Genomic DNA, 22,017 nt, shown 5'->3' on the forward strand with positions numbered 1-22,017 from the left:
ATGATTCTATTTCATTCTTTTCCCTCTTTCTTTTTCCTTCTTCCTTTTTGTTTCTTTTTGTTTCTTTCACCCTTCACATGTCCAGAAAATTCTGGTCAAGTTTTATATTTATCTCAGCCACCGCCTTACCTCTTATGGTAGTTAGAAATTGGGTTTCTACTTCTTAGTTCTGTGTCCCCATTTAAATATCCTTAACTCGGTAATCTGAATATTTCTGTTTCATGAAAAAGATATGATTCTTTTAAAAAAAAGGAGAATATACATAAATCCAAGGAAATATATTTTTCTTATGTCTCAAAGTACTTACTCCTTTGAAAGGTAAGCTATGAGGACACACCACCAGTGGAAGGTTAGGATGAAAGGTTTGGTCATCTCTGTACGATTCAGAGAGCTGCTTCCTATGAAACCACTCTGAATACAGCAGTGTTCTCCCTTCTTAATAAATTTATCCTCAGAGCAGACACTGGTAAGAGTATAGGAAGAAGAGGCAGGTACTGTGGATTCTCCTATCTAGTGGTCTCCAATTAGCTATTAATCTTGAGTAATAGCCAATAGTTAAATCAATAGTTTCCTGGAACTCACTTTCTTCATCTGTAGAAAAAAAAAAAAAATTGGACTAAAGATATACTGAGCCTGCTTTCAGCTCTAACACACTGAGGTTTTTGAGCTTCTCCTAGAAAAGACATAGAAGAGTGGTTCTTGGCACCAAGAAGCTTATATTCTTTGAAGGATATAAAATACAAACTCATGCCCCATTTGTGAAAAACCACATATTGAAAGTCTGACTTTGCCAATATCACACCTGGCCTCCTAAGATCGGTGAAAGATAACAATGTCGTTTTATTTCTTTAAGATTATATTTATTTATTTGATGGAAAGAAAGAGTACAAGCAAGAGGAGCAGCAAGTAGAGGGAGAGGGAAAAGGAGGCTCCCTGCTGAACAAGGAGCCTGATATGGAGCTTAATCCCAGGACCTTGGGATCAAGACCTTAGCTGAAGACGGATGCTTAATAGATTGAGCCCCCCAAGTACCCCAACTATGCTATTTTAAAGATGAAATAGTTAAGAAAGAGAATTCTAGAAAGAATCATATATATATGTATATATATATACATATATTTATATATGACTTCAGGAAACTGAATTTTATAAAATAAACAGAAAAGAGAGAATAATCCTGTGGTCAATGATTCCAAAAGACAGGACACCTAAAGGGGCTTAATTACAAAAAATATTCTTATTCATATAGTCATAAGTCATCCCATCCACTGTGCATGAGTGCCTAAACATGCTGAAAATAATACGCAGAAATTAACAATTTGGCCATTCAGGGCCCTCGGACTTTAAAAGGATGAGTGCAAAAGATGAAACAAAAGTTCCCTAAAAACCAATGTCAGAAAAAGCAGAGACATGCAAAAAGCCCAAGAATGGCAAAGATTTTTGTTTTAGTTGTGTTCAGAGCAGGGAGAACAAAAAAAGACTGAGCTGACTGTTTGAGGCAGATGGTGTAGTATTACAAACAGAACTAAAGATCTGGAAGCCAATATGGGATCATAAGAACAAGTCTCATACAACTCTTCTTTGCCTTTTTGTTTTTTATGAGATTACCAAACAGGTCATGTAAATAGCTTGATCTGAGCAAAACAGTCTACCAAAACTCTCCTTATTCTCTCATGGGCAAGCTGGGGAAACCCAAGGTGACTTCCTAACTCACTGAGCAAATAAGCCCAGGAGGCTAAGTGAACTATGTTAGTCTGAACATCAGGCATGCCTCAGCGTTATGTCCTCTTCAATATCTGAATATGGAATTTGGTTTGAAAGTGCACATTATCATACTCACAAATGACCTGAAGCTGGGAAGGATGACTGATCTATATATTAAATGGTAGACTCAAGTGGAAGAAATATCTGGCAGGCTGAGGCAAGCAAGGTGGAGACATATCTATGTAGACACCTTGTTTTCAAAAATTATTGGGATTAGTAAGAGATATGAGAGGTTTGACTTTACAGTTTTCATTTTTACTGGGAATATTAACTCATAGAACAACAAGGAATGGACAAGAACAGAGCCTTCCAAAGGGCCGCCATCTTTGGCTATTTTCATAGAAATACATTGTTCAAATTAAGAAGAAAGTCTTTTCGCTGTTTCTATAGCATAATTCCATATTTGGAGTAATTTTTTTTTATTCAAAGAACCAAATTAGGAAAGAAACTTTAACAAATAAAAGGAATTGCAAAGATCAACCATGGTATTTTGGGATCAGAAAACATTGAGAGGGGTGTCTGGATGGCTCAGTAGTTTGGGTGTCCCACTCTTGATTTCAGCTTGGGTCATGCTCTCAAAGTCATGGGTTTAGGGTCATGGGATCAAGCCCTGTGTCAGGTTCCACACTCAGCAGGGAGTCTGCTTAGGGTCCTCTCTCTCCCTTTGCCCCTGCCCCTCCCCTCTGCCCCATGTGCTTGCTCTAACTGTCAGATAAATAAATAAATAAATCTTTTTTTTTTTTTTAAAGAAAACATGGTGAGAATTTTGTAAAAAAAAAAAAAAAATGGTGAAAGAAATGGAAATAATCAGCTTTGAAAAAAAAGAAGCCTGTAGGAATTCTGATGTTGAGAAAGCTCAGCTCCTCGGAGAGCAGCTTATGTATGCCCCTTCTGTCACATCACTCCGTGTAGAGTCTTTGCCATCTGAAATCATCTTGTGTTTTTATTGTCTGTTTTCCCTTCTTCTAAGATTCACAAGACAAGGGGCCTTGCCTGATTGTTCAGTATTTTATCTGCAGATAAACTAGAACAGTGCCCGACACATAGTAGACACCAAGAGAAAGGATGGGATGGTGTCTGTACAACCTACAGAGAGCCTCTCTCATGTCAAGTGGATGGGTACAAAATGGTCTCTGGGGTCTACTTGATAGTGTGCAATATACAGAGGGGCCATTTTTTTCGAAGAAGTATGGAGATAAAACCCCCAAACATCTCATTCCATGCAGATGAACTTGTAGCTTGAGTCAAAGGTTTCAGCTGACCACTGCTGTGGCTTCAGGGATGTCTGGACATGTCCAGAGAAATGATGGAAAAGACTGGGTAGAAATCAAATTTACACAAAGACTAAAAATCCTGCTGGAAAAACAAACCAAAATGAAAACCCCACATGATACCCCCTGGCAAACTTTTGACCTGTCAGGACGTGTCTGGCAATTTGGTGGGGGAGTCAGTCAAAAGTCTACTGGCCAGTAAGAGGATAGAGAAACTAGATCACTCCTGCATTGCTGGCGGCCATGTACAATGGGATAGGAACCCCAGAAAATGATTTAGCAATCTCTTATAATACTACACATGCGATTACAATACAACCTAGCAATTGGAGCTCTAAGCATTTGTCCCAAAGAAATAAAACTTATATTCATACCAAACCCTGGAAAACAGTAGTTTTGGTCATAACAGTCAAAAACTAGAAACAACCCAGATATCCTGTGCAGTTGCATGGTTAAACTGGGGCACATCCATACCATGGAACACTACTCAGCCATGAAAAGGAAAAAAATGTTAATAAACAAAACAACTTCCATGAATGTGCAGATAATCAGGGAATTACACTGAGTAAAAAAAGTCATTGCAAAAAGTCACACACTATGATTAGACTTATATAATTTTTTTTTTATTATTTGAGAGAAAGAGAGAGAGAGGGCACAAGTAGGGGGAGCAGCAGAGGGAGAGGGAGAAGAAGACTCCCTGCTTAGTGGATGCAAGACTTGATCCTGGGACCCTGGGATCAGGGATAACCTGAGCCAAAGGCAGACACTTAACTGACTGAGTTACCCAGGAGCCCCTCAACTTATATAACATACTTGAAATGACAAAATTATAAAAATGGAGAAGAGCTTTGTGGTTGCCAAGGATCAGAGATGGGGGTGGGTGTGAAAGGACACGGAGGCAACTACAGAAGGTTCATCTTGTAGTGACAGACATGGCGATGTTCTGCATCTTGGCAATGCCCGTGTCCATATCCTGGCTGTGATATTGTGCTACAGTTTTGCAACATGGAGTGAACTGGGGAAGTAGGACACAGGATCTCTCTGTATTATTTCTTATAACTGCACATGAATCTATAGTCATTTCAGGAAAAAATTTAATCAAATTTAATCAAATAAAAATTTTAATCAAATAAAAATTTTTATTTGCAAGATGGGAACATAGGAAGGGAGTGAAAAATGCAGATAAGCCTCCCAGGAAAGAACTCATCTAGATAAAGGAGGACGCTGACACTATGACCCTGACCTCCCAGAATGCAAGCTCTAAGCGGGCAAGAACTGTGTCTGCCTTGTTTGTCACTGGATCACTAGGACTTGCTAGGACAGAGTCTGACATATCAGAGGGTCAAGACAAGGGTTCCCCTCTGTCCAAATAAGAGCACTTAGATATTGACAAACAATGGACAATCCAATCTTCTTGATCCCCTCCCCCGCCAAGTTTTGAACAAGGAAGAGTTTATCCAAAAATGCACGTCCTTCCGCGTGGACCTTGAGTTCTGAGCAACCGAGAGCCAGGCTAGTAATAAAGTCCAGTAGTGCAGCTACTAAATGGAACAGAGGAGAGCTTCTTGGCTGTTCAGTGCACCTCTCCCAAGGCCACCCAAGATGCATGAAAACTGACAGAGCAATTCAGTTAATTCCTGCATCACACTGCAGTCGGAGTGACCCTGCCGTAGGAGTCTCTGACCAAGTGGAATAGATAGAGGATAGATATCCAAGAGGATAGATAAACTAGATCACTCCTGCATTGCTGGCGGCCATGTACAATGGGATAGGAACCCATTGATAGTGTGCAATATACAGAGGGGTGTAATAGTGTGGAATTCCACAAAGAGGGAGCCACTGTCCCCTACTCCCCACCAAATATCCTTGCCAGCCTGTGGAATTGAAATGGGTACCAACAGAAACTGCCAGGCCAGTACAGATCCAGAAAGGCAGTGGCGGTATTGGTGAGTCCAGGGCCAGGGCCCAGGCTAGTGTGGCCTCTGTAAGGTTCAGCAGAACCGGGAAATCACCAGGACCGAAACACCTGTGAGCAGCCTTATTCCTGAACTCACGTGAGTAGCCTTAGGGATTCCCAGAACTAATCGAGAAGGAGTTTTCTAGAGACTGAACTCCTGCATACACAAGTAGGGACCAGAATCAAGTAACTAGGATGACAGATTTTCAAAAGTAATGGTGTATCTTTATACCATATTGGTCCTGATTTTCACTAGGGAGCTGGATTTGGGATCAGAAGACCTCAACCCCAAGTTTCAGGTTTATTTGCTTAAACTGCTATAATAATGTCTGCTCTGGCTCCTTTACAAGGCTGCTACTTGAGAATTGTAAGAAATGACATACTGCATACGAGAAAGCTTTTAAAATTATCAAGTACTGTATACATGTAATTCGTGGTGTTATTTTAAGAGCACTTCCTCACCTTCACTGTAACTTCCTTCCTTTTATCTCATCTTCTAGAAGCTGCACAATTCCCAAGCCCCCTTTTTGCGCTCCCTATGAAATACATGGTATTTCAGGTCCTGTGTGATCTAGGAGATTTGAGGAACTCCTCTGTGGTGGTCTTGGTCTCTCTGACATCATCTACAAGTTGTCCTGGGACCAGAATCTTCCGTGATTCCCTGTACCCTGGTCTAGGGCTCTGCTGAAAGTGTGGTCATGGGCTGCTAGACTAAACGAGGAAGGAGAGGTGCTAATTACCCAGGGTCCAGGAATTAGAAAATGGGCTCCAGAATTAGGGTCCTAATTGCCCAATGTAAAAAATTTTACAAGGCCGATAATCTGGAAACTGAGGAGTGGTAGTAAACCCTGGAAATGAGAAGCTGAAAGCCAAGAAGTCAGAGGCCCTACTTCTGTGCCCATCGTCTCCCCCTCCCCCAACCCTGCTTCCACTTCTTCCAGGGCTGAAGCCGCAGGTGTGGCTTGGGCGTCCTGTTCCCGCATCCAGCAGAGAGCACAGAGCCAGCCCCTCGCTCATGCTTCAGGTAAGCAGGGGCTGCGGACTGGCACAGGCTCCTTCCTTCATTCATTCACTCACTCACTCATTCGCCAAGCCTCTGCAGGTCTGTACCTTGCTAGATGACAGGGTACAGACCTGACGAAGCCAAGTTTTCTGACCTCGAGACCCTCTCAGCAAGCAGGGGCTGCATGGAAGTCTCAGGAGAGACAGGGAGAAAGCCGTGCAGGAGCTGAGGGCACACATCTGGTCCAGGCTGCCGCAGTCTTCCACTCGGGGAGCTTCTCAGGCTGCCAGCAAGAATGGGTCCCACAAAGGAATCTGAAGGCTTCAGACCTGCCGTGACTCAGCTGGACACAAGGACAGACAGTTGCCTTTTCAAACATACAGATTGGGGGCCCCTAAATTGTGGTTACTTGAGAAATAGGTCAGTGGATCTTTGAGACAGGGTCCCCCAACCTGTCAAAGAATGAGAAGTCATGACCTCTTGCCAAGATGGAAAGCAGACGCCATCTTGGGGTTCCAAGGCCAGAGGGCAGAGTTAGACACTTTCTCTTCAGGGCTCCAAGAGAGCCCTGGGCCTGCAGCTCTTCTCAGCAGTTTTCATGCTGCACAGTAGCCCTCCTCCCTACACCGTGAGCTCCTCCAGGAAAGGAGCGGTAGGGTGTCGTGAGTACGGTGAGTAGGCACCTGGCCTCTGGTGGCAGAACCATCTCAGCTCCCACCTTGATGAGGCTCTTACGGACTGTGCAGTTTTGCTGGAAGGATGGAATTCCGTAACATCCATAAAACCTCAACGTAGGATAGAACCTACATGCGTTGGCTCCTCTGACTTTAATTTTATCTTCAAGCACTAAGAATTGCATCGCGATTCAGTGTAGGAAAGAGAAACTGCTGTATTTACATTAAGCAGGCAGGTGTTTAATCAAGGAAGAAGATGTTTACAAAGTGAGCAGAAGAGCTGAACGAGCAGGTTCTAGAATCAGGCTCCAGAAACGGCTCCCCAGACAATATAGAAATGACCCGCCGGGAGAGTGGGCACCTCTGGAAACCTCTGGAGCTCTGCCGGAATCCAGGAGCTGCCTCTCTGTACCCAAGAAGCTAAAAATGGACTGTAGAGCACCACTGCACAGAAACTTCCCGTTTCCACAACCGTGCTTGCCCACAAAAATGACTGCGACGGAGCAGGTTCTGCTTTCACTTCTCATCCTGAGTTCATCTACTGGGCACAAGATTGTCTGCTTCTGGAAATCCAAATGCAAAGACACCTGGAACACCTGGTGGTCCGCTTTGGGACCTCCTCGCCTGGGAGGCTGGGATGAAGGTAAGCGAGCCAAGGGGCACAGCCACTAATGTGCACGGACGGTCACGTTCTGGGTCCTCCCCTGTGTGCTTTGTGCGAGACCAGCCTGTGAGTCAACCAACAGGGGCAAGCACCTGTTTCACCAGCGAGGCAGCAGAACCTTAAGGGAGTTGCTGACCCTGGGTCACAGGGTGAGGCCTGAAGGTTGGAGGTGAGCAGGTCCTATTTTATTCCAGAGCTTATGCTCTTACCCAACATGTTAGACTACTCATCATGCCATCTTGTGTGCCTAACCCAGTGCCTGGGCACAGCTACACAGTTCGTTCATTGTGGGTTTAAACAGAAAATTAAACCCAGAATGCAGTGGCTGGAGCATCCTCACCTTCTGGGCAGGAGGTCAGCAGGGCAGGAGCCCCACGATGAGGGACATGGGGGAGGTGTACCCACTTGGGTGGGGTGAGGCAGACCTGTGCAGACAAGTCCAGCAGGGGACTGGGGCCAGGATATTGGGGAAAGGCTGTTTGATGGATAGGGTATTCGTCGTCCCTTCCTGCTTCTGGAAGAGGACCACGGGATGTGGATATGGACAGGGCTAATGAGAAAGACGAACTGATTCACCCAAGAGACGTTTTCTTTTTCGTTTTCCCTTTTCTTTTTTTTTAACCAGAGAATGAAAATTGGATCTTAGAGAAAAAACACGGCCCCTCGGATTCAAGCACGCTGGTGCCTGTGATAGTGGCTTCCTGAGTGTCCTGTCTCTGCTGATAACCACAGACACTCACCCTCCGCAGACGCTGTTGGCCACAGGGCCAGGCACAGTGACGGTGCAGGCTTGCCAACACCCACCCCGGGAAGCGCTGTCCCCACTCTCCCTATGCACCCAGCCCACCCCTTGGGGGCACCCAGGAACTCGGTCATCTGGCACAGTCGCTAACGCCTGAGAGAGGGACCCAGGATCTCGATCGACTGGGCTGAGGCCACCACACAGGGGTGAACACACACACACACAGACACACACCCCTAGAGGCACACCACATACACAGGCAGGGAGACACAAACAGACGCACCACATGCGTCACGCACACAAACACAAAGACACCCCCACAGAAACAGGCACACCACAGATACACATACATACACACACGTGGGCCAGAAGCATAGGAGGTATGGATACAAAACAGTGTCGGAACTGGGAAAGACAGCAAAAACAGTGTATACGAAAGGATAAAATCTGTTGAAACACATGCACAATATTTATAGACACAGAAGAGAAGGTAAGCAACACCAAAAACAGGATGATTTACATAACATCTGGGTCATTCTCTGTGAAGGTATTTAGGTGAACAGCCCATTTTTTCCAGTGCCTGCTCCTTAGCACTGACTCGCTCACCGTGTGGCCACTGACTTATTTCCACAGGGGTAGCCTCGGTGAGGACCCCCTTCCATTCTGAAGGCGTCCCCCAGGGCCACAGGACCGCAGAGCCCCTGCCCTGCAGCGTCTGATTGATGACCGCGCTGGCCACCGGCTCCCTCTTGTCTTCCTGCCTCCCTCCCTGCCCAAATCAGGAAGGATTTCAGGGAAGCACAGGGATTTGGTGTTGACCTCAGCAAGAGGCCAACTTCCCAGAGCCCTGCTTTCTTCCAGAGCTGACAATTTACCTCTGTGTGTCTAGGGGGCGCTCAGGCCCAGGAATTGAAAACAACAGAATTTCTGCCCCCTGGATATTTTTAAAACCCAGGAGTCAAAGGCAGGAAATCAAAGTTAAGGGACAGGCAGGTGAAAATGATGGTTGGGGACCGCAGAGGCGAGGGAGAGGATGGGCCAGTTGCGAATACACCTCCAACACCCATTGTCGCACTGAAGTTCAAATCTAAAAGGAAACGTACATACAGTCTATCAAGTAGAATCCTTTCAGTGCCCAATGCAGAATCCAAGGCCCCGAGAGTGAAGTCAGTACTAATTAGAAGATACTCAGTCATAGCCCGTGAGGAACTCTGGTGGAGGAGTGGCTATCATTTTCCGCCTTCCCTGCCACAGTACTCTTTCACTGACTCTGTGTATGGGATTATTATAATGAGATAGTATTCTGGATATGAGATTTTATTAGAGCAGCTAATCAGTTAAACATACTTAATTTAAGAATTTCCATTTTATTAGATGAATATAGAAGAATAGAAAAAACCCAAATCAGCTGTTTAATACGAGCATGTCCTGTTTTAACAGAGTTGAAAATCCACACAGCCAAATTCAAAAACAAAGTATCATTGCTTCATTGCAAAATGTACCGTTCAGTAGTCTCCCCTCCCCCACCTCCAGGAGGAAGTTCCCACTACATATTTCAACCCTGAAGTTTTCAGGGAAGAAACGGGTATGTAAGTCAAAAAAAATGATGATGAGTTTTGTATCGTTTTGGCATCCTCATTATTCACTAGAGTGTGTTTTTGCTTTGTTTATAAACCAGTAAGAAACGAGGAAGATATACAGATTAGCGGTGGGAGCCAGAGGTTTAGTCCTGCTTTTGCCACTAATCCCAAAGCCTTACCGAGTCTCTTAACCTTTGTGAGCTCCAAGTCCCCTCTACAAAATAACAGTCTGGGACCAGATGACCTCCATGGGTTCTCCTAAGGTCACAGAGCAGAGTGGAAGCATGCTCAAACACAAGAGTCAGACCAGCTAGAGCCGGTTCATCTCCATCTTCAACTTTCTGAGCCAGTCCCCGAGCTTCTCTGGGATGGAGGTCCTCCGTGGAGTGTAAAATGTGCACACCTCTGCCACGCGGGGCCATTTGAATGTTAGATGAGATAATGCACACCAAGACCCGAGACATTGCCTGCCATACCAGAGGTGCTCAGTAATTTTCGTTTTATCCTGTTCTGTCATTGGAGAACCATATTAATTTTATAAAGAATTTATGGCTCCATCTGGCTAAGGATAATGTCTTGGGGATGTGGTAGTGAAGGATTTGACCATGGGCTTCTACACAAGGCCTTTTGCTATCAGTGTAAGGGGGACAAAGGCCAGGATGGGTAGAAGGGGCCCTGCTCAACTCCCTTGCCACAGTTGGCACCTTTTGGGAGCAGGTTTTTGCCCCACTGTGGTTTGGCTCCATTTTGTTTTACCCTTTCTTTGTTGAGGTTTGCTTGTTTGCTCTTTATGGATGGCTTCAGGGTTTTGTTGTTGTTGTTGTTGTTTTTGTTTTTTTGTGGGTTTTTGGAGACTCATTTTTCACCTGCCTCTCCCTTCACTTGTGCTATTATTTCCTGCTTAGATCATTTCCCCAACCCCCTCCCCTTCCTCTGGCTAATCCTTCAGGGCTCAGCTTTCCTCATGGAAATTTTTCTGACCCATCACCACCCGTGCTATTTGCTTTCATAGCACCCTGTTCTCCTTCCTAACTCTTACCACAATTACAGTTACATAATTTATTTTTGTCCTATTAGTCTGTCTCCCTTACCAGGCTACAGGCTCCAAAACAGCAGCAACCTTTTCTATATTGTTTCCTGATACCTCCCTAATGCTACAGTGTTTGGCACATAGTAGGGGTTCCATGAATATGTGTTGAATAAATGGATGGAAAAATGTATGAACTAAGCAGCTCATTAGTAGAAATACTCTCCCCTTTATCTCATTCCATGTTTTGATTCACCTTCACTTTTTACCTTTGCAGGTTTCTCTACATCTTCTCCCACTCTCAGAAAAAGATTTGATTTACTAATATCACAAAAAAAATCCAACCAGGAAGTCTCTGGTAGATTCTAGAGAAATTTGATCTTATTCAAACTGTGGCTTAAACACACAACTGCATGTCCTCTAGTGGGGCATTATTTTATTTTGTTTTTTTATTATCTTATGTTAGTCACCATACAGTACATTAGTTTTTGATGTAGTGTTCCATGATTCATTGTTTGTGTGTAACACCCAGTGCTCCGTGGTGTATGTGCCCTCCTTAATATTCAACACCAGGCTCCCCCCACTCCCTTCTGAAATCCTGTTTGTTTCTCAGACTCCATAGTCTCTCGTAGTTCATCTCCCCCTCCGATTTCCCCCCTTCATTTTCCCCTCATTTCTAATATCCTCCATGCTATTCCTTTCATTCCACAAATAAGTGAAACCATATGATGATTGCTTTTTCTGCTTGATTTATTTGACTCAGTCCCATCTATGCTAATGCAAAAAGATGGGTACTCATCCTTTCTGATGGCTGAGTAATATTCCATTCTATGTATGGACCACATCTTCTTTATCCATTCATCTGTTGAAGGGCATCTCAGTTCCTTCCACAGTTTGTCTATTGTGGACATTGCTGCTATGAACATTGGAGTGCATATTCCCCTTCTTTTCACTACATTTGTCTCTTTGGGGTAAATACCCAGTAGTGCAATTGCTGGATCAGGGAGCAACTCTATTTTTAATTTTTTGAGGAACTTCCACACTTTTCCAAAGTGGCTGCACCAGCTTGCATTCCCACCAACAGTGTAAGAGGGTTCCCCTTTCTCCACATCCTCTCCAGCATTTGTTGGTTTCCTGCCTTGTCAATTTTTGCCATTCTAACTGGTCTAAGGTGTTATCTCAATGTGGTTGTGACTTGAATTTCCCTGATGGTTAATGATGATGAACATGTTTTATGTGTCTGTTAGCCATTTGTATGTCTTCTTTGGATAAATGTCTTCATGTCTTCTGTCCATTTTTTGACTTGATTATTTGTTTTTAGGGTGTTGAGTTTGAAAAGTTCTTCATAGATCTTGGATATCAGCCCTTTGTCTGTAGTATCATTTGCAAAAATCTACTTTGAGATACCCATGCGATGATCAAGAGAAGCAGAATGACTAAGTGATCTCATTAATGTCAGAACCCATTTTAGATTCCACTTTGACTTCCAATTTTTCCAGCCCAACCATTCACTACTAAAGATTCTCAGTTCACGATCTTGGGCCCCCTTTCTGCCTCTGGGATTTCCTACCCTCATTGGCTCCCCAGGTAATCACATGAGCAGGTGAGCAGGTAGGAGCTCCTTAAAAGGAAGGTGTGTGTTTAAACCAAATGGATGTTTTCTCCTGGAAAGCGACCTCGAGGAGGGAGCAGAGAGTGGAGGCAGAAGAGTCGGTTTCACATGAGTTGTGTCTCGTACCACTATCCTTTTTTTCTCTTTATGTTTTTCTCTTTAAAGGAATAGCAAAGTGTAGGCTTCTCTGCTGAAGGATAAGTAGTTTTCCTCTTCCAGTCCAGTCTAAGGATTGGGTTGAACAACCACAGGCAGCTCTGGAGGAAATATTTTCCACAATAGTTTTCTGGAGCTCTGCTTTGTTTGGGTCAGCCTTCAGGCTTCCTGACAATATAGCTTTGTTCTCATTTCCTCCCGGTACCTGACCCAGCAGTACATGATTGTACCGAGCAGTAGTGAGGGCCCGCTCTCCAACTCCCAGAGGCACGTTGTCATTATGAAGGAAACAATAGCCCAAGCTTAGGTGTGGACTGTGTATATTCAAGGATGCTGTGTTTAATTTCCCTGCTTCCATGAATAGTCTTCAAGATGAATAGCTTCAAGATTTCTGTTTCTTTTTTTTTTTCTTTAAATAGTATATCAGGGTCCCCCATTTCAACCTCAAGAGTCCCCATGTCAGGGATTCGGATTCTGGGTGTGTGTGACAGAAAGGTGAACAAGAGTCCCATTGGAAGGGATTTAGGTGGCAGGAGTGGGAGTGGGCATCTTGGACAGCAGCAGCTCCGTCCCTTGACCCCAGGGGAAGAGAAGCTGCAAGCTGAAGCTAGCACAGCAGTCCTCAAAGCTGGAAGAGATGTACAAAGCATAATTCTGATGTCGGAGAAAGAAAAGGTAACCGGAAGTGGGAAGGGGGACCATTGTGTCTGCTTCTGTGCTCATTCTATGGCACTGTAGGCTGAAATACTGAAGTCTTTGGAGACGGTAGCAATTCATTGGTCTATGCAGTTTTGGGAACAGAGTGCAGCTCTGACATGGACATCAGCACTGTCGGGAGGATGCTGACAGCTGTGGGGTCGAAGGGTCCCCAAGTGGCTTCTCAGGCAGTGAACATCTGGGAGAATATGTGGCAGAAGAGGAAGCACATGGCAGACGTGAGCACGTGCAAGATCCCTGCGGACTCCCAGAAATAAGTCGGGGAGAAGAGATCTCGCAGATGGGAAGCGGGGGAGGAGCCAGTGAAACGGCACTGACTCCTGTGGATGTCACCGTGGGGGCCCACAGTCACCTCACCCCAGAGAAAGCGCAGGTTCCGATAAAATGACACAAGCAGGGTTGGGAAGGAGCTAAGAGATTACCCCGTCGAAGTCCCTCATGACGCAGGTGATGAAATGGGGCCCAGAGATGTTACACTATTTTCCAGGTTTCACAGCCAGTGAACAGCAGATTTGGGGACAGACCCACTTTTCCCAAGTCCCAGCTGACGAGGCATGATGGGCTCCTGACATTCTTCACATATGTGGAGGGTGTTAAGGGCTTCTGCTGTCTCTGGGCAGGAAGTGTCTTCTTGGTGTCCATGACTTTGAGGAAGATCTCAGATGCCTTGAGTCAAATGGAACTTGTATGGAGCCAGGGGTTCGGAGCCAGTGTAGGAGGACACTTTGGGAAGCTGCTTTTGGTTTGTTGTGCTTTTTTTAAAAAAGATTTTATTTATTTATTTGACAGAGGGACACAGCGAGAGAGGGAACACAGCCCGGGGAGTGGGAGAGGGAGAAGCAGGAGTTAGGTCCAATGAAGAGGCGGCTAAGCTTGGGCTTCAAGTCCTTCCCCATCTTGTTCATCTCCTTGTGCCCTTGGATCTGAGAGGTGACAAAGGCAGGAGACTGTGGGAGTGAGGGGCAGGGAGGCGTGGACCAGCTGGTCTCCCGGTGCGGGCAGCACAGGGAGACAAGGCCCTGCGCGCATCCTCTGGACCACTCTCCCGGCTCTGCTCAGCTCACAGCTCACCACCGGCGTCTGCAGCAGGCTGTCCTGTGTCGGGCGCGCTGGTCTTCAGAGGGCAGGAGCAAATCCAAGAGCTTCCATTTTTCACCCTCTCACTCTCTTCCTGTTTGTCCTGCTGGGCAGCCCTGGGGCAAGCAGCGCAGGTTCTGTGACAGGCCTCTCCGCGCTGCCTGAAGGGACCCCGTGCGCTGTTGTTCAGAGTGGCCCAGGAGGGGAGCGGGGTCCTGTTGGACCCCAAAGCGATCAGCTCCTTCCCGAACAGGAGAAGGTCAGCGACTGTCGAGGGCGCTCGGAGCAACCTGCTCCACCAGATCACGAAGCCTGTGGAAGCTGTTGTAGATGTTCCGCACGAGTCCGCGCTCACCGCAGACTGGATGGAAGGGCTGGCACCTCGTGGTAGGGGAGCCTCTGCAGCAGCGTCTCGGAAAACCGCAAAGTCCTTGTATGGTCTGTACCCGGAGGCCTTGAAGGGCTGCCTGGAAGCTTCATATTCCACCTGCTTCAGGAACAGGCCAGGCCCTTCTTCTCGGGAATGAGCTCCCCCTGCACCTTGTCCCCAGCCAGCAGCTCCTGCGGGGCGTGTGCGGTGGCGGCGGGGTGCCCTGCGGCATCTGCATTCCACTGGGGCGTGGGTCCCAGGGCTGTCTGACCTGGCTGTTGGCCTTCTGCCTCCTCCTCGGCCTCCGCCTCAGCTGCCACCCGGACTGGCGCCACGCCTGCCTCGCACCCACCCACCCCTTTTTTTATTGTAAAGCAAATGCTGCTGCAGAGCCAACATTGCAGGGAACAGATGGCCTGGGGTCTCTGTGAGTCAGGGGCCCAAACCCTGCCCCCCCCCCCCAGGTCCTTCCTCTCTGCCGGGAAGCCTGAGAAGCTGATGGGCTGGCAGGTCAGGCTCTGCAGAATTACGAAGCAGGCGGTCTGCGCCGGGCTGGGGCTGAAGTCTGGGTCGGCCACCAACAGCATCCTCTAGTCCTCTGGGTCTCCAGAGATTTTTACAGCCAAAGAGGGCCAGGGAAGCAGGTGGGGCTGGGTGGGGTGGGGGGCTTGTTCCCACAAAAGGAGCCATGAGGGCACTCCAGAAAGCTGAAAGGGTCGGTTTTGTAGAAGGGGTAACAACCTCGTGTCAGCAGCTGTGGGACTGATGTGACCCCCTAGACAGGGTCCACTCTAGGATCTCCCAGTGATCCTACGTGCTGCTGCACTGGCAAATGTCACTCCCGTTCTGTCCTGATGTCATTAGGAATCTGACTCCAATCTAACTCCATAGGCTTGGTAAGGATTGGGGCCCAGCTGGAGGGCAGAGTAGGGAATGGCCAGTGGGAACATGCTGGGTGTGCAGGGGTTGCTGGGGAAGCGTGTATTTGGTCGGGTCAGATTTGCCTGGCATTAGGTCTGTGGGTACCAAGGTGCTCAGCTGCAGCATTTTGACCACCTCCACGCTGGCTGCCTGGGTTTGCTTGGTTAAGTACATGCCTTATTAGTGGAATCTCTGCTCTGGGGGTTGTGGCTCAGGAGGGCGCCAACAAGGATGACCGAGGACATGAGGGCAGCACTGCACTGTTACCCTCGTCCCCCAGCTGTCACCACGCTCTCGCCTCCAATTCCCCTTAGGCCCGAGCCCGACACCAGCAGCACAAACCTGTGTTAGGATGGGATGCAGTCTTCTGAAAAGCGAGCTCTGCAAAGCAGGAGGTCTTCCACCAGAAACGTCCCCCTGTCTCTCACAAAGCCAAGCACGGCCAGGACTGTCCCTGGGACCAGCTTGCACCCATCCAGGTGGCTTCCAGTCTGATGCACTGCAATGCATCTTCCAAGACCAGCTCATCCTCTGGGTGGCTATATTTGCTCCGAGGGAGCTGGAGGAGCAGGCTGTCCTCTTTGCTGGTCTCCCAGAGGATGGGTGCCTGGGGCGGCATGGCCTTGAAGAGGGTCCCCACCACACAACACTTCTCCCCAGGCTGCAGCTCACACAGCTTCTTTACTTGGGCTCCACCAGCCTGGTGCCGTTGCACCCAGCTCACCAGGAAGGGCCTCGTTTGGAGGAACCGGGTGGCATCGATGGGGCATACTACTGGCTAAAGCCGTGATCCCCCCGCAGGAAGGGCTGGGAGGACTTGGTGTAAGTCACACAGGCACAGGGGCCAAGGTGGCATTGTTGGCCAATGGTGGGGAGAGGAGAGTGTGGGCCTCTGGACAGCCTGCTCGGAAAACAGGACCGTGCTTGATGTGTCCAGAACACTGTGCTCAGACCACTATGAAGGGTAGCTTCATGAAAGCAGAACATTGGCTGGTTCTCATGGCATTCAGTCTATTTACCTAACTACCATTCAGCCTATTTACCTAACTGCCTAACTACCTACCATGCCTTTGTGCTCAGATGCTTCTCCTGTTCAACACTAGTTGACCCACAGAGACTAGATCCAGCTACCAGGGCAAGAGGACACAATTTTTTTTTTTTTTTTTTTTTTTTGCATCAGTGAGTTGTTGTGTTTTTGTTGTTGTTGCTGTTTTTAAATGAAATTCTCTCTGCTGCTGTTTTCAGCTTATGTACCTTTAATTTGTCCTAAGCAAATGGAATGCAACGTTTTTTATATTTTGTTTTATATTTCTTCATGAAATCTGGTCACCCCTTAGTCTATCCAAAGGGAAACAGCCCAACTCCTTTATCTACTGGCTTTTAGGAAGCTAGGCTCCCGGTGGTTTTTTATTGTGGAATGTTCTAGAAACTCACAAGAGAACCCAACTTTCTATAGGTCATAGCACTCATTTTCAGTTATTCACCTTTATTGCAGTATTGCTAAAACCTGCTAAATGTAGTTCCCTAGGACACTCAGGAGGTATCTTCTGACCTGGCAAAGGTGCATATTACTTTGCTGGCTAATTTAAAACTTAATTTAAAAAAAGTACATGCACATTTTTAACTTAAAAACACACATACATTAAAAAATATACACACAGAGGTGCCTGGGTGGCTCAATCAGTTAAGCGTTCGCCTTCAGCTCAAGTTGTGATCCCAGGGTCCTGGGATAGAGCCCCTCATCAGGCTCTCCCTGCTTAGCGGGGAGTCTGCTTCTCCTCTCCCTTTACCCCTTTCCCTGCTTGTGCTTCTCACTCTGTCACTCAAATAAATAAATAAAATGCCTTTAAAAATATGCACAGGAAAAGTCTTACTGTGTGGATTTAGAAATTCTGATGCAGAATAAACAAATGGGCCACCTCAGCCCCTTGCAGGGTCATGCAGACACCCTCTCTGCACCTGGCAGCATTCTCGTGAATGGGCCCAAAGACCTCTACATACCTTTTACATTCTCTCTCTTTCCCTCAACTTTCCTGACCCCACCCACGAGCCCTTTCCCCTCATCTCACTTCTCAGTTTGCCTTCACAAGTGCCAGTAAGAAAAGGAAAGCTTGTCCTTGCCTTATTTCTGGTGCCACTCCCCATCATGGCCTCCTAGGAAGGCCTGGAGCCACAGAGCCAGAGCAGTCTGCCGCAAGAGGCCTTCCGGACCCTGTGGGAGAGACTCTTTGGAGCCATCGCTTCATTCCGCAGTGAGCCTGGGGAGATATGAAGAGAGTAAGCCTTCACCGGGTTTCTGGTTGAGCTCCATCCCTGCGCCCAATGCAGCCGGAAACACTCTGGGATCTGCTCACACACAAAACATTCTCTTGGGCTTGTCTATTTACATTCTTGGACTCTTGCCTAATCTTCCTATAAAAAGAGTCAATATGAAGAATGTCTACTCCTTCACCCCAAAACTCTCATGAGAAAGTTTGCTCTAAGAGAAGTCCCAGACACTAGTGCTAGAACCCACAGGGCAAGATGGAGCCAGAGAGACGAAACTCAATAGAGTTGGGGAAAATTTCTGGAGATTAAAAAACAAAAAATGCTTTGATAAAGCCTGTCATTAGAGGACTGAGTTTCAAGGACTGTGACGAAGGTAGATGGGGTGTTATTCCCCACTGTAAGTTGTAAGCATCCATATAACCATCTCATGTCCTTAACAGAGAGGGGACGTCACCAGCAGGCCCGGCACAGTTATGTCCCTGGCCAAGTGCCACAAGGCTGACATGTCTCAGCAGACAGGACTTCACGGCCACTCGCTGCTCTGTGCTAACCCAGTGAGACAGGTCATGGCTGGGGAGAGGGATCGATGCTTTGACCTCTGACCTCCCACCCCAATCCAGAAGAACTGAGAGTTTGTCCTCTACATGGTTGTTTTGATCCAAGATGTATCAATTAGGAATGGGCCGATGGCTCTCGGTTCAAAAAAGTCCTGTTAGAGGAAGAAGTTCTCAAATGCCAGAATGAAAGACCCAAAAGATGGGGAACGAATATTGTGACAGGATAATGATACTTTTCTTCTTCAATCTGGGGCAGGGGGGAAGTGAACATCTTTGGAAGGTTCATGCATCTCCTCTATGACGTCTTTTTTATCTTCGAACCAAAATGAAATTATAACTACCTGCTCTGAGAACCTGGGGTAGTTTGCTAATGCTTTCCTATGCCTGCCTTCCCCATCAAAGGAGAGACCTCTATGTAGCCATCTTGAGAGAGCTGAGCCATTAGAAGGTAAGCAGTCAGGGGACTGTAAGAACACGTAATTTATGAGTATCCCTGGGGGTGCAAGTAGGTAGGCCTTCCTCCCCGCCATGCTCCTTCCATTCTGCACTCCAACTCTTGACCAGCGTTGACACCGATCCTACAGTCCAGAGAGTGGAACCCACTGAGGTTGTGTGGGAAAAGGGACTGAGATGAACAAGAGACATGCATGACAAAGCTTCAAGCGAACTATCTAGAAAGGGTCATGTGAGGAAGAAAAGCCAATGAAGATTACCTGCAGGTTGTTTGGCATTTCCCAGATTTGAAATGGTTAGGGTAGAGGCCTAGAACCCTAAGGCTCCCTCACGAATCAGTCCTTGGTTTCACACTTCATAACTTACACTCCTTTTCCAGACACTGCCCTGTCTCCTTCAGAGCATCTCCTACTCGAGTGGGGACCAGTGGTTCATATTCTTACCTACGTATTCAAGGCTCATGGGTTGGTCTGTATCACGGTCATTAACACTGTTGTCTCTATGGCGGCCACTAACATCATCATCACCACACGTGCCTGGTGCGTCACAGTTCACAGAGTCATATTCACTATCTCGTCACCTGCTAACAACAGCTCTCTGAGGACAGTTCTGCTGTTGAGATCGTGTGTCCCAAAGTCACTGGCTTTGCCTTGGGCCTTGAAGGGAGTCCAAAAAAGTACTGTTGGATCATGTAGGTGAGAAGGACCCTTCACAATAATTTTGTCTTTCAGGGCCATTTTCCTGGGGTCACCTAGTTGACATTCCTTTTGGTTCTTTGTTTTTGTGTTTGCTACCGAGGTAGGATGATAATCAAAATCAAAATAAAGACTTTAGGAATGGAGATTATAATAAAAAAGAGTAATTTCCCAAATTGGTCTTTTGCACAAGACTAAGACTCAACTGGGTCCAGTTGCACGTGAATGGATGATAATGGAATAACAAAACTCATAGTGAGTAACAATGATACAATATATAAATGCTCAACTCTTTATAAAGTGCTTTTATCTGAGTTAGCCTCACAACTACATTTCCAGCTATTTAAATAATCATTATTATCTCCATTTTATAAATGCAAAAGGATCTCTGTTAACTAGCTCACTAACTCTGTGTCAGAAACAGGGCAAAGGTCCAAATCGCCTGGCTTCCGGGCTAATGCTTCTCCCCATACTGAGCTGCCACTATTGCACTCTGTCCATAGGCAGCCTGGGCCGTCTTAGGAATCCTCTGGGACAGTTGCAACAGCACAGGAGATTTTTTTTTTTAATAATAATTAGCACACCCAATAGGGAATATGCTCTCCCTTCCATTTACGGAACTCGAATCAGAAACATTGTAAAATAACAACCTTGCATTTTATAGTCTAATTACTAATGATTAATTTGGTATGAATACCTAAAATGTAGATTTTTTTTTATATATAATATGGTGTTTTGAAAGGCTCACAGGATCTTTGTTGAATATAGAGACTCGTGGGTTATCACTAAAAATAGGCTTTGGTTTACCTGATTTCTGTAGAGCTCTTTTTGATGATGGCTTTAGGCTTCTTTAGTCTCCCTCCTGCCAAGTGCATGTTCTTCTGTGGGGACAGCAATTACCGGGTACTAAGTCATGGTCTAGTTCAGTGGTTCCCTACCAAGGCTATGCATGAGACCTCCTGGGAGCTCTTTTAAAAAGGCAGATGCTAGCTCCCTCCCCAGAACTACTGACCTCAGTCTCAGAAAACAGAGCCCACGTGTTTACATATTTTTTAATACTCCCCAAGTATTTCTTATCAAAAGGAAAGGTTTAAAACCATGTAAAACAGTTTTACTTGATTATTTTAAATGGGATTGCTATGATTGTCATCATTATTCTTGCCTGCGGATGTACCAGTTAAATTTTGTAAGGATTTTTGGCAACAAGAGCATTACCCTCTGGGTCTCTCAGCCATTTTTGACTCGGTTTTCCTGAGGCCCTGAGGATTTTGAGGTAGCTACAGAATCAGGAGCAAAAGTGGCAAGGTTAATTTAGGCCAGTCTTTCTTTCCATGATAAAGAAATGACCCTTGTTGTTTATAAGTTTCTTGAAAGGTATCCGCATAGTTTTTCATTCTCCCCTACCTGACTGCGGATAAACTGCAGTATCAATAAATTCTGTGAACTGGAATGCTTAACTTAGCCACCAAGTAAGTCGGGAATCGAGGACTCGCCTTCTCTCCCCTGCCCCACACTAGACTATGTTGCTATAAAGTGACTTTCAGTGTACTTTCCACATATGCTTATGTATATTTACTTTAGATCTGTATTATTATTAGCTAAGTCCGGTACAGAAAAATCACATGGCCTTGTTCAGGTTTCTCAGAAGTCTGTGCCAGGAGGGGCCATAACCCCAAGCTGGGGATAAAGTTTCAAAAGCTATTAGGTTTTGATATGTTCTCTATGCGTGCCATGTACTCTCTGCCATCCTGAACCGTCAACTTCCCCAAAGGATACAGTGGCCTCCTAAACGAATGAGGGACCCTCTGAGCGGAGGGAGGGACCCCAGAGAGAAGCCAGGTCAGTCCTGAGGTAAAAGGACGCCTGGGTGGCTCAGCTGGTTAAGCGTCTGCCTTTGGCTCAGATCATGATCCCAGCATCCTGGGATCGAGCCCGGCATCAGGTTCCCTGCTCAGCGAGGACACTGCTTCTCCCTTCCCCTCTGATGCTCATTCTTCTCTCAAATAAATAAATAAAATCTTTAAAAAAAAAAAAAAAGGAGCCTCCCCCAAGGGAAGGAGAATGAAATCTCCCTCACTCCTCAGGCTAGGTAAACATCAGAGATCACTCCTGTGAAAATTAGACCCCAGTAGGTGAGCCCATATGTATCCTAACCTCAGACCCCTTCTCTTCTCAGACCATGTGGATGGCCTTGTGCACGGCTCCAAGCTCTGCTCATCAGCAGAATTTTCTCTCGGCCCTTCTTCTTCAGTGCCGGGCCTGCATGAGACCGTAGTGCAGCTGTCACCAACACGTACGTGCCCACAAACGCCATGCCAGTCCCTCTTTAAAGCATGCCTGTACTTCTTGGCCCTCCTTCGGCGTGTTGTGGAGAACCACCCACATGACCAGGAATGTGAGCTGAGGGAGGGCCCCTGACCCAAAGGTGGGAGGTGCCACAGGGGTCCGAGCTCTCTGCTCTGCAGCCGGTCTGTGCCCGCTATTCCCACTTTGCTCAATCCCGGATGGA

At 46.5% G+C, this 22,017-nt stretch overlaps 1 pseudogene across 1 annotated transcript; it reads right to left on the reverse strand.

The window, feature by feature from the left end:
* Positions 1–14,227: 14,227 nt before the first annotated feature.
* Positions 14,228–21,822, reverse strand: LOC309849558 (DNA polymerase delta subunit 2-like; annotated as a pseudogene). The gene is made up of 4 exons: positions 21,687–21,822; positions 19,261–19,349; positions 14,785–16,490; positions 14,228–14,731 (listed from the first exon to the last, which is right to left on the reverse strand). The product of its transcript is annotated as a DNA polymerase delta subunit 2-like (transcript).
* Positions 21,823–22,017: the final 195 nt, after the last annotated feature.

Source organism: Mustela nivalis (genome assembly GCF_964662115.1).
Source record: "Mustela nivalis genome assembly, chromosome: 16".
NCBI lineage: Eukaryota > Metazoa > Chordata > Mammalia > Carnivora > Mustelidae > Mustela > Mustela nivalis.